The following is a 12,783-nucleotide window of genomic DNA, read 5'->3' on the forward strand; positions in this document are numbered from 1 at the left end:
TTCAATTAATCTGTAAATAAATTCTGGAAGGAAAGACCTGATACAATTATGGTCTTCTGAAAAAATAATACTAAAAATAATAACAAATATGCACAAAATCTTCACAGAGAGACATTATAAAATGTAGAAACGGAATTCAAATTCATTTTGCTCCCAGAAAGCACCAGGTCACTTACACAAAGTAGTATGCACAAGTAAATGGTAAACACTGATCAACAGTACATAGTGGCAAGAATGACTAGTTTTTTTTTTAAACATCCCTGATTCGTAACTATGAATCTTTCAGGCTGTTAAATGGTCAAATAAAATAATTATTAAAACACTTGAAATGAATTATAGGCAGTATCAATGATGCCTATGGTCTGTTTTTATGGTACAGAGTTGTTTACCAGAGACGAACACTTTACACTTTGTGTTCACATTTGTCCTGCATGTGTGAGTGGAAAAGGGGCAGGGGTGGTGCAGGGGATGTGGGTTATTTTTGGGGCAGATTTCATTAATCACAAACGCATATGCACTTAAATACAAACAGGACACTCGCCTTCGCTACGCCACCTCTACCCCAGTTAGGCCTCTTGACCACACTGAGCCAGACAGCTCAGCCTACTGGTTTCAAGAGACTTAAAAACCTGCTCTTCACCACCCTTTGAAGTACACTATAAATACTTACTTTGTACTCTTTATTATTTACCCACTTTAAATCTATACCTATACCTGCACTTTAAATGGTGAGATTAGAAGAAAATGGTTTCATGAGAAGAAAATGGGTCCAGATATGAATTTTATAATCTCCCTTTGAATGGTTGGGTCAGCTGACCAGATATTACCAGACATTAACAGCAGCACTGATTTAGAAGCATTTAGAAACTTTTTTTGTTGCAGCCCAAAATAATCCAGCCAGCAGCTGTCCTGTGGGCAAAACTGAACCACAGATAAACCTGTTACTTGCATTCAAGATTTCAATATACGCTGATCATTCAGAATAATAAGTTACACCCACAAGCAGTTACTCAATCGAAAATAAAGTGCTACTCATCAGACCAGACCAATTGTGGACACGACTGCTTTCTAGTGAGATACTGCCCCCTATTTAATTAAAGTCAACAGGAATCTTGCCAAATATTGCACATTGTAAAACAAGCACATTGTGGTAAGTGTGTGATTATTTCTGACAACTATTAATAAGGTGAATTAGTGGCTCTTAAATCTTGTGGAGCATTCATGGAGCATTATGAAAGATGAATAAGTACCTGTGTTAAATGGTCTGTCTGTGCTATCTGTGCTCTGCTGCTAACAGGATGTGGTTATTTGCAGCAACACATGCATGCGTGAGCCAGGCAGTGCACCCTGGACAATATGTTCTCAAACTGAAGAAATCTTTTGGTGTAAATTTTGGATTATGTTCTTGTAGAAACATTGCACACATTTTATTGCAAATATTATGAGGTAAACATGATTCATTAGAACAAAGCACTTTCCTCTACTGTGTTACATCCTGGTCTCAGTGTAACGAGGACGTGGACGTAAAGAGAAAACAGAAAAGTAACAGACTACGGCAGTGAGTCTCAAGAATACTTCTTTACAAATAATGAAAAAATATAATAAACCAAAAATACACCAAATCAACCATAGACAGACGGAAAAAAGCCCCACTTAAGCCTCAGTGTCTCCTGACATTGGTCTGGGGTTCATGCCCAGGAGGGGAGCAGTAACCATGGTAACTGGGAGCGCCTGGCTTGGGCTGATGGGCGTGCATGTGGTTTGCGATCCCTGCTCAGGAGGCACAGCTTCTCTCTTTAAAGGGACAGGTTTCGTTTAGAGCCAATAAGAGGGTGTCACTAATTAGGCCACAAAACCACCAATCAGACTAACAAACCCACATACAGACATGACAACTGCTCAAGTTGTGACATCAGTTGCCCATTTGGAAATCTTGCCAAAAATATTGGAACACCCCTCCAAATCACTGATTTCATGAGATCCAATTACTTTCATGGCAATGAGTGTACAAAACCAAGGCAACCTCCCCTCCCGTAAAAAATAAAGCATGAAAGGGAGGAGACAGACAAACAGGATCACCAGCAAAGCCAGAGGCATAGAGATACAGTGACTGGCTGGGTCAGCGACGATGGAGGAGCAGAAGCGTGAATCAATTGTGGAGGATTCATCATGGTTGCTGAGAAGGAGTCTCCCAGGGTCTCACGTACTTGCAGGAAAACCTTGGAATAGCAGAAAGTGTGCTGGCCTTGCTGCTTGACAGAATCCATAGCTCCACAAAGTATGCAAGAGATTCTTCCTCACCACTTCCTCTTCCTCACCCTTCCTCACCTCTTACCGCCATGCAATGTGTTGCATTAGAAAGGACACACTGTCTAAATAAATCACAACAGGCCAAATTGCAAAAGTACGTTTGACGTAGAATCATTTCAGATGCAACACCACTGGCCACCAGTCTGTGTTCCAGGTCTGTGGTTTTGGTGTTTTGTTTCTTTAATCTTTGATTAGTTTGATTGGGCATGTGGTCCAAAACTAAGAGAACATTCATGTTCAAATAATTATTAAACCAGTCAGGCATATGCATCATCCCTTACTCCTGCCACACATTCATGGCACCAGGAATATAAATTTCCTGTGTCTGGCTGTTAAAGAACGCTGACTACCTGTTTAAATTCTGCTTATTATATTACTGGCAGACTCCAGAAATGCTCCACTCCTTTTCTAAATTTTTACAATCAGGGCTCAGCACCATAGACGGCTCCATAACCTCTACACTGAAACCATTACTAATCACAATTTTGGGGGTATTTAGGGTATGTTAATGTGTTGTTTGTATAATTATTTGTGTGTGTGCGTTCTGTGTTGCTTGTCCTGTGTTGGTTGACATTTTTATGTGAAATAACATTATTCCATTTTGTTATTCTGATATGGATTAAATAATGTGATTAAAAATGAAAATTGTGAATTCAAATTGACATTAAATATAAATGTAAGTCAATTAAGTCCTTTTGTAGCATTCATCTTAATAAAAGTAAATAAAATTGGTTCTTTTTTTTCAGTGACTTGAAGAGAAATAAATGCTAAAGTGTATAAAACCTTGCACAGCACTCAATATTAAGTAACAAGGTTTCCATGTAAGTGACCTTCATACTACACTTTCAATAATGCATGATGTGAAATGACACTTTCAGTTTATCATAAGAGCCAATTAGGGCTGATATATTGAAAAATTATTGTTATCGCGATATTAGTATACATGACATCTGTATTGCAAAGAATTGTGATAAATGAAATTTATGTTGTGTCCAAAATCTCATATTACATACTATTGTGATGAGCCATCGCCGCAGGGTCAGGAAAGGAAAAATTGGAGTAGGATGAAGAGCTCAGCAATGTGGAAGAGCCTTAGCGTGGAACCACTGCTCCCCCAGTTTACTGAGCTCTTCATATTTTCACTATTACACTCAACACTCCATAGAACCCTACTTTTGGCCACTCGTACCTACAATCTTGTTTATGAACACAGGTGAGAAAAGGGACATAGACTGTCCGGTACATTGAGAGTTGGGATGCACAGACACCACTTTTTTGGAAAACGAGTACAAATACTTGAATTTTAGTAGTTGTTGATACCGATACCAAGTAATTACTTAAAACATGATTTAAATTTACAGGTAACAGCTTTAGTCGTATAATTTAACAAAAATATATATATATCGGTGGTGAAACTAAACGCAGAGGAGGCTTGCAGTAGGCTGTGGATATGTTTTTTGTGTAGTTTAGGCAGCTCCATGTCAGTTATATAGCGGCGGCTTGGGACATCATATCAGGGCTCCAGAACATGGAGGAGACGCAGGAATCCCACATGTTCTACCTCCGAGAGTGGCTGGTCACTCAATGCAATGTACTCGATAATTTTCTGTGTTATTTTCACAGCACGTGGATTGTCTCTGGACTTTTCTCTCGTCTTGCAAAGGTTTTCTGCAGCGTGGGTTGTGTTGGTTTAGAAGCGTGGACAAACTCTTTGTATTTTAGGTGCTTGATTAAATTACTTGTGTTAAATGCGCTTTTGAGTCTCCTCTGGACAATTTCGCTGAGCACAATTTGCAGTCTACCTTTGCTTTGTCATCTTCATTCACTTTGAAATAGTTCATGTCTTGCCTTCTCCCTGGTCTGAGCTGGGGGAGGGGTCTGGGGGCGGGCACTTGGCGCCTGGGTTAACTCCATACACGCCGCTGAAACATGAGATTTCTCAGATCGTGGTATCAGTCCCCGGTATCGAGTACGAAAATGTGGTATCGAGTCCGACACCAGATACCAGTATTGGTGCATCCCTAATTGAGAGCCTTGTTTTTACACTTAGCTATTGGTTCACTATAGACTGGTGCAGCACCTAGTTTGACATGGCGAGGCAGTATCTCTGGAACAATGGCTGGAAGTGGCAAGGTACAAGGACACATACGCACAACGTCACAAAACAGGGTTTTAATTAATGGTGAACAGGACATGGGAGACATCCAGTAACAATAACCCAACGGCAAACAGAGACACACAGGGCAGCTTTATACAATCAGACACCAGTGAAAATAATCAGGAAACATAATAACACAGGACCAACATGAAACTCCTGTCTGGATCCCAGACCCAGAGTAACCCCTTCCGGACCAGATCATAACACTTGGTGACAAAATCCACTCCTCAAGTGGACAGAGCAATCCACCCTTTTCTGAGAAAGAAACATGGATACTGTTTTTGAGGTGCTGATTCTCATCACAGCCCCTTCACACTCACCTGCATATTTTACTGCATATACTACTAGGACATGGGCAGTTCAGGCCATAAGAATAACATCATCTGCAAATAGCCAAGATGTTACCTCCAGATATCCAAACCAGACACTTTTCCATATTCAGCTGTGTCTTGATATTCTGTCCATGAAAACCAAGAACAGAAGTGATGACAAGATACACCCTTTGTGAAGTCCAATACACACATTCAACAAATTTTACACAAAATGACAATTTATACTGTGTTCATACATGCTGAAAAAATATTGGCTCAACTTAAAAAATTGAAGTAATCTGTCACATCTAATATTTTAACAGGTTTGCAAACTAATATTTTTTAACTACTGTAATGAAGCAAAAAACAAACAAATGACAGCTATGCAGGGACATGTCTACTGGACAGGGATTGGCCTAGAAGATAATGAAACAGACCTGAAATTGGAAGGCTGCTGGTTGGAATCCAGGAACCCTCCTGGTTTAAATACAGAGACCAAATTTCACTGTGTGCGCTGGGTGCTGTGCTGAGGTGTGTCACACTTTGACTGATTGGCCACCCTGACTTTTAATCAGAATCAAAATCTGACTCCTCTTGGAGTAAGTAAATGTTTGCAACATTTAGTGTTTAAATATATAAATATAAACAGTAAAAATTTAGTCATAATGTCAAGTGGGTGTTTATGAAAACCGATCTGGTGTACCAGGTTAACCGAGTGTTGTAATATCAATCCGCAAATGATCTTGTTCTCCTGTTTTTATTTTATTACATTTTTACAACCAAAACACACAATAATTAGCATTTACACGCTTCACTTTAGATTAGATCATCACAGCAGGGCCCTTTTGGACAGCATTTGCATGAAATGTGACTCATCAAATACAGTCTCAAGAAGTAGCCATTCCCCTGAATTGAGACATGAAAGGAAAGTGAAGTGATTATCATTATGAAACAGAGCAGCACAGCACATGGTGCTTACAACGAAATATGTCCTCTGTATTTAACCATCACCCTTAGTGAGCAGTGGGTAGCCATGATCTCATGCTCCTGTCTTTAATTTATGGCACCTGGCCCCTGGGGAACGGTGTTGCTCAGTGGCACCTCAATGGCACCTTTGCAGGTCGGGATTTGAACTGGCAACCAGACTATATGTCTGCAATATTCAAGATTCAAGATTGGTTTATTGTCAGTACTACAGTACTCACAGTATACTATATATTGAAATACTGTTTCACACTGACCCCACCATAGTGCAATTGTAAAAGAAAGAACAATATGTATATGCACACTAAACTAAACTATATTATCTAAAACTTAAATACTGTACAGACTATAAAAGAATGGGCAGGATGTTAGGAGGTGCATAAGGCTGGAAGTGTACATTGAGAGCTCTGACTGCTTGGGGGAAGAAGCTCTTGCAGTGTCTCGCAGTTACAGTTCTGATGCTGTGGAACCGTCTGCCAGACAGGAGGAGGGAGAACAGGGCATGTGAGGGTTGGTGTGAGTCCTTCATAATGTTGCTGTGCTTTCTTGGTGGTGTTGAAGCTCCAAGAGAGGTCGTCTGTCATATGCACTCCAATGAACTGACGATCTCAACAACAGATCAATCGATGTGCAGTGGGGTGGTGACAGTCGGTGTCTTTCTAAAGTTGACATCCATCTCTTTGGTCTTGGTGACACTGATTGTTACTCTGACACCAATTCCTTATACTCACCTGTTCTGTATTTTTTGCCCTCCCCTTTACAGTTGAGGCCAAAATGATTAGGCCCCTTATGAAATTAGACAAATCATTTTGGCCCTTTTTTCATGGCAAACTGTTCAGGCTGGTCCAAATTGCATGGTTTCCCAGCATGGACAATCATTTTGTATCAGAATTGGAGAGTTGGGACGCACTTGTGGCTGCATCGTGGTGGAGTCTTTTTACCAACCAGGCCATCTCTCCATGGCAGCAGGATAACAGGTAGAGGAGGAAGGCCTAGCGGTTGAATAACGGTACTGGAGGGACACAGGATGTAGACGGGTCGTACGTGTGTGCAGTCGGAACCAGACGCAGAGACGGTGTCAGAGAAGGAGATGTAATCTTGGTCAGGAACAAAGTGGTGAGTCGGCAACATCAGGATAAGGAACATCCAAAAAAAAATAGTAGGGTACAAAAACTAATGCCAATCAGAATGGCAATTTGAAACAGCTTACAGCAAATGTGACACTAGGACGACCAATGAGGTTGCATCGCATACACTGAATGCAGCCATTTTATGCTCGGGTGGGAACACTTCTTGGTCAACTGCGCCAGGGCCGGCTGTGCACACTCTGTTGGCCCAGCAGATGGGTGGCAGCCATAACCCTTTGAGCACTTGCCACAGACTCTCAATAGGAGTGAGGTCTGGACACTGTGTGGGCCACTCCAGGATCTTGGTTTTGCTATCTTAAGGAACTGTTAATTTTGTTGTATGCTTTGGGTCATTGTCCTGTGGAAAGATCCAGCAATGACATAAGACTAGACAACGAGCAGATTCTCCATAAACATAATTTTCTTTTTTTCATGATCCCATACACCCAAAAATGGCTCCCAGTGCTTAAGTTCTAATTTAGTCTCATCAGACCAAGGTCAGGGGCAGGTCAGGGGCAGTGGTGGCCTAGCGGTTAAGGAAGCAGCCCTTTAATCAGGTAGTTGGTTCGAATCCCAATCTGCCAAGGTGCCACTGAGGTGCCACTGAGCAAAGCACCGTCCCCACACGCTGCTCCACGGGCATCATGGCTGCCCACTGCTCACCAAGGGTGATGGGTTTGTAAGATGGGACGTCACAGGACCATGGCCTTTCTACGCTTTTGTTTTGCATAGCGGCCATCTGTAAAAAGAGATGTCGTGGAGCCAGGACATTCCTGTGCCTTTGTTGTGCATGAAGATTCAACACCTCCGTTTAACATGTCTTTTGTCAGACGGCATTGCAACATTTCCCGGTCCTCCCCCGAGTCAAACGTGTGAGGTGTTCTATCCTCTCATTTTTTTCTCATGGCTTTTCTCACTCTCTCTCTTTAATCTTTCTTCTCATTTTTGTTTTCTCTGTAATATTGGTACATTTTTACATGCAATATTCACATGTAACTGCAATAATAATTTACTGGTGTTAATAAATTAGAAACTGTTCATTTTTAACCTCTATTGTGCCATGCCTCTTTCTGCCAGGTAACATCAAGTTGGAGTGGTTTGAATACAGTGCTTTTGTGTGTAGAGAGAGAGCTTTTTGCTCTGTGTTCTCTACCCACTTTTTACAGGTTAAAAGCAGAGGACACATTTTGTTGTGTGCACCGTGTGCTGTGCTGTGTATGACAATCACTTCACTTTAATTTTCTGCCATCATCTTGGCTGATGTCCGGGGCTCCTTGCTGACTTCTCCCACTATTTTTGGAAGCCAATTGACTGCAGGTTTTCTTAGGAAGCCAAATGGTTTCAAATCTGATTAATAAATTACTGTATGGGGTTTTGAAAGCAAACATTGACATGCAATTAATATGTTTGACCACACCGTTTTTTACTATATTTAATATAAAGCAAGTCTAAAAATGTACACTACTCAAAAAAATAAAGGGAACACAAAAATAAGACATCCTAGATCTGATCAAATTAGATATTCTTATTAAATACTGTGTTCTTTACATAGTTGAATGTGCTTACAACAAAATCACACAAACATTATTAATGGAAATCAAATTTATCAACCCATGGAGGTCTGGATTTGGAGTGACACTCAAAATTAAAATGCACACTACAGGGTGATCCAACTTTGATGTAATGTAGCTTCAGACAAATAAAAATAAGGCTCGGTAGTGTGCATGGCCTCCACGTTCCTGTATGACCTCTCTACAACACCTGGGCATGCTCCTGATGAGGTGGCGGATGGTCTCCTGAGGTATCTCCTCCCAGATCTGGACTAAAGCATCCACCAACTCCTGGACAGTATGTGATACAACATGCAAGCACATGGAAGGCTGTGCAGCCCCCCAAAGAAATGCCACCCCACATCATTATGGATGTTGCAGTTATCAGAACATTCTCCATTGCATCTCCAGACACTGTCACATCTGTCACATGTGCTCAGTGTGAACGTGCTTTCATCTGTGAAGAACATATGGCACCAGTGGAAAATTTGCCAAATGCCAGACATGCTGCATGGTGTTGGTCTGTAAGCACCGGGCCCTCATACCATCCTCATGGAGTCTGTTCCTGACCGTTTGAGCAGAAACATGCACATTTGTGGCCTGCTGGAGGTCATTTTGCTTCTCCACAAAGGTGGAGGTAGCGGTCCTGCTGTTGGGTTGTGGCCTTCCTATGGGCTCCTCCACGTCTCCTGATTTACTGGCCTGTCCCCTGGTAGTGCCTCCATGCTCTGGACACTACACCGACAGACACAGCAAACCTTCTTGCCACAGCATTTACGTGCCATCCTGGATGAGCTGCACTACTTGAGCCACTTAAAAAATAACTTATAAAATATATATAAAAATAAGTGAAGTGAAGTGTCATTGTCATACACAGCAGCACATCACACAGTGCACACAGTGAAAAGTATCCTCTGCTTTTAACCTTAGTGAGCAGTGGGCAGCCATGACAGGGGAGCAGTGTGTGGGGAATCGGGATTCAAACTCTCAACCTTCTGATTACGGGGCTACTTCCTTAATTGCTAGGCCACTGTCCACTGCCAGGGACAGGGAGGGACAGACCACTTCAAGTCAGTTAAAATACTTAAAATACATTTATATAATGTTAAAACATTTTCTTTATATTAAAATTTCCTCAAATTTTAATTTACTTAAAACTGTACTACAGGATGCTCAATTAGGACTCGAAGTGAAGATTAAAGAGGCTTTTTACCATTTTTAAATGCACTAAATGCATTGAACCTGGAGTCTATAGCAAACACATATACACATGCAAATAATTTACCTAATTATTTATTCAGTGCTTGGCTTTTTTAGCAACAGTGAATTGCACTTCACTGTAAAGTTCTCCATAAAGTCTCTGTGGAAAAGAGGTGTGCAAGTGTGCAATGAAAGAAGAAACAAGAGTAAGTATTTGTTCCACTGAATTAACATGAAAACAATGCAAGAGACACAGTAAAGGTACCTGAGACATGTGTCCAGGGTTTCTGTAGCTCTGAGCATGATAAGAGAAATCTAAATGGAAGACAAATAAAGACATATTATTTACACTCAAAATGAACTTTCACTGGAACTTAAGTTCAGTGTTGACTTACTGTCATAGTAACAGAGCCAGCAGATCAGCGCAGACGCCACAATAAAAGATGAACATAAAACAGCAGCCAGAAGCCGGTAGGATGAAACAGGATATTCTGGACGATCAAGATGTTTAGGAGATGAACTCAATGGAGACCCCACAGTCACAAAGTCAACTTCGACTGTTAAGAGGGATTTACATTAAATTCACAAAAAAATTAATGTTCACATGAACATTTCATGAATATGTTATTTAATACAATTTGTATCACATGTTTTAATGAATAGATTAATGCACTGGATTAGCAGTAATACATTATAGATTAAAGTAATAGATTAATTACATTAAGCGGATGGATAATTGTTACATTACTCACCATGGATAACAAGGATGTGAAGGGTTCCAGTGACGGTTAAAACACCTTCTCCAGTGGTGCAGTAGTAGAAGCCTTGTGTAGATACAGTCATGTTCTTGATGGTCAGACTGAAGGACTGGTTATTAGGATTCCATGTTGCAGTGATTTCTGGTGTGTAGCCCCAGGTAAAAAATATTTTGTCTTGATTATCTGATGTCTTGCTGGCTGTAATTTTGAAGAGCGCTGCCTGGTCTGAATGCCCGTACCAGTCAGTCTTCTTACGGTGTTTCTCATCGCAGTGCAGAATTACTGTATCTCCAGCATATACTGTTCTTGTTATTGCTTTTTTCTTGTCTTTGAGCATCTTGATCTGTTCTCCAGGGTTGGTACTATGTTCACTGATGACACCTAAAAGGCAATATTTCAGCTTAATGTGATGAACAAAAATAAAATGGACAGATTGTTTTAAGTGAAAGTGAAGTGATTGCTTGTAACCATCACCCTTGGTGAGTAGTGGGCAACCATAACAGGCGCCAGAGAGCAGTGTGTGGGGACGGTGCTTTGCTCAGTGGCATCTTGGTGGATCGCGAATCGAACCGGCAACCTTCTTATTACGATGGTTTTTATGTGATTTTATGTGATTTTCTTAAAACATCTTGACCCGAATAAATTTCATGGTGAATACACTTGTAATATAAATCACTTTTTTATGTATGCCATTTATAACAAAATATTGGTTTTATGACACCATATCCATGATGTAGATCTATTGCTGAAGTTAATGACAAAATACAAAAATACAGTAATACCATTTTATATATAGGAATTTTTACTTACATGTAATTATCATGGCAGTCACAAAGACTTCCTTCATGTTGTTCATGGCAGAAAGCACCATCCACACCATCACCTTTTATGAATAACCCGCAGGTTTTATACTGACAGCTCTAAGATGCCATAAATGGTCAGGTCTTCCCCTATTGGCTGCTGTTAGCTGAGTGCCTCAATGTTTCTGATAATCAGAAATATATTTCCATACATATAATTAAATTAAATTATTATTCATTATATTCATAAACAATCTTGTTTATTAAGGGTTTCAGGAAGCAAAGCAGTGAATTTTGTTTGGAGCAGACTGATGTTGCACACAGCAACATTATTTATTTATTTAAATAACCCTCATATAACAGAGTGCTATATGGAAATGAACAGTTGAACAGTAGTAAGGAACTGGACCACGGTGTGGTGACTGGGATGCAAGATGTCCTGCCTTTACAAGATGACAATGCCACCTCCTGATGGGGGAGAGGAGGACTTGGATGTAATGATAGCAATCATGCAGATTCCCTGAGTGTTCATGTAAGGGCCATTTATTGGGGGAAAGTATGTAGTTGTAATATGAAAACAACAAAACCTTAAAAAACATAGTTAATTTACATTTATTAATTAAGTTCATTAACAACTTGAAAATGTATCTATTATAGAGCCCCAAATGACAGAGGACTCGACTTTCTATACAGAAGGATAAACCCAGCAAAAAATAAAAATAATAAAAGTCAGTTGGAGCCCATGATCATGGTCTTTGTTACCCTTGATTCAGTGCTTGGTGATGAGCTGAGAATGTTTGTTTTCAGGTAGTATAATCTGTACATGTATCTTGTTAGGTTACAGGCAGTATAATCTGTATATTGAAAGCAGTGGTGTTTTTCTGATGGACGTTTCATCTGCGTTTCCTCAACGCTTGGCTTTTTTAACTGCAGTGAATTGCACCGCGCTGTAAAGTGCCCCATCAAACATCTGTACACAAGAAGTAAAAATATTCATTCAAAATAATGGTAGGCAGTTCTGCCACTGAGCTAATTTATCCAATAAAAAAATAATATGCACAACAGCTACCTGAGACACGTGTCCTGCAAGATGGTGGGAATCTAAATGAAAGACATATAAGACATGCTTTTTACTATCAAAATAAACTTTCTGTGGACTGGATAAAGTTTGGCACTGACTTACTGTCATTGTAACAAATCCAGCAGATCAATGCAGCCACCACAGTAAAGGACGAACCTAAACCAGCAGTCAGAAGCCAGTAGGATTCAGCAGGATGAGCAGGACGTTCAGGAGATGTGATCAAAGGAGACACTGTAGTCGGAGCAACATTCTTTGCTCCAAACTCTGAATGAAGCCAGCAGGGTATGAACATTATTTTAACGGTTTGATCCAGGTCTTGTTAGATATTCCATATTATTTCTAAAATAAAAACATGTCTGAGACAGTTTGTTCACCAAGTACTGATATACCGAGAAACATAAATAATTTTTCATGTTATTTAAAATGAACAGAACTTAACGGAACAGTTTAACAGTTCGGATGAATTACAATTAGAGGAAAAAAAATAGTTAAATGACTCACTTG

The sequence above is a fragment of the Denticeps clupeoides genome, chromosome 12 (genome assembly GCF_900700375.1).
Source record: "Denticeps clupeoides chromosome 12, fDenClu1.1, whole genome shotgun sequence".
NCBI lineage: Eukaryota > Metazoa > Chordata > Actinopteri > Clupeiformes > Denticipitidae > Denticeps > Denticeps clupeoides.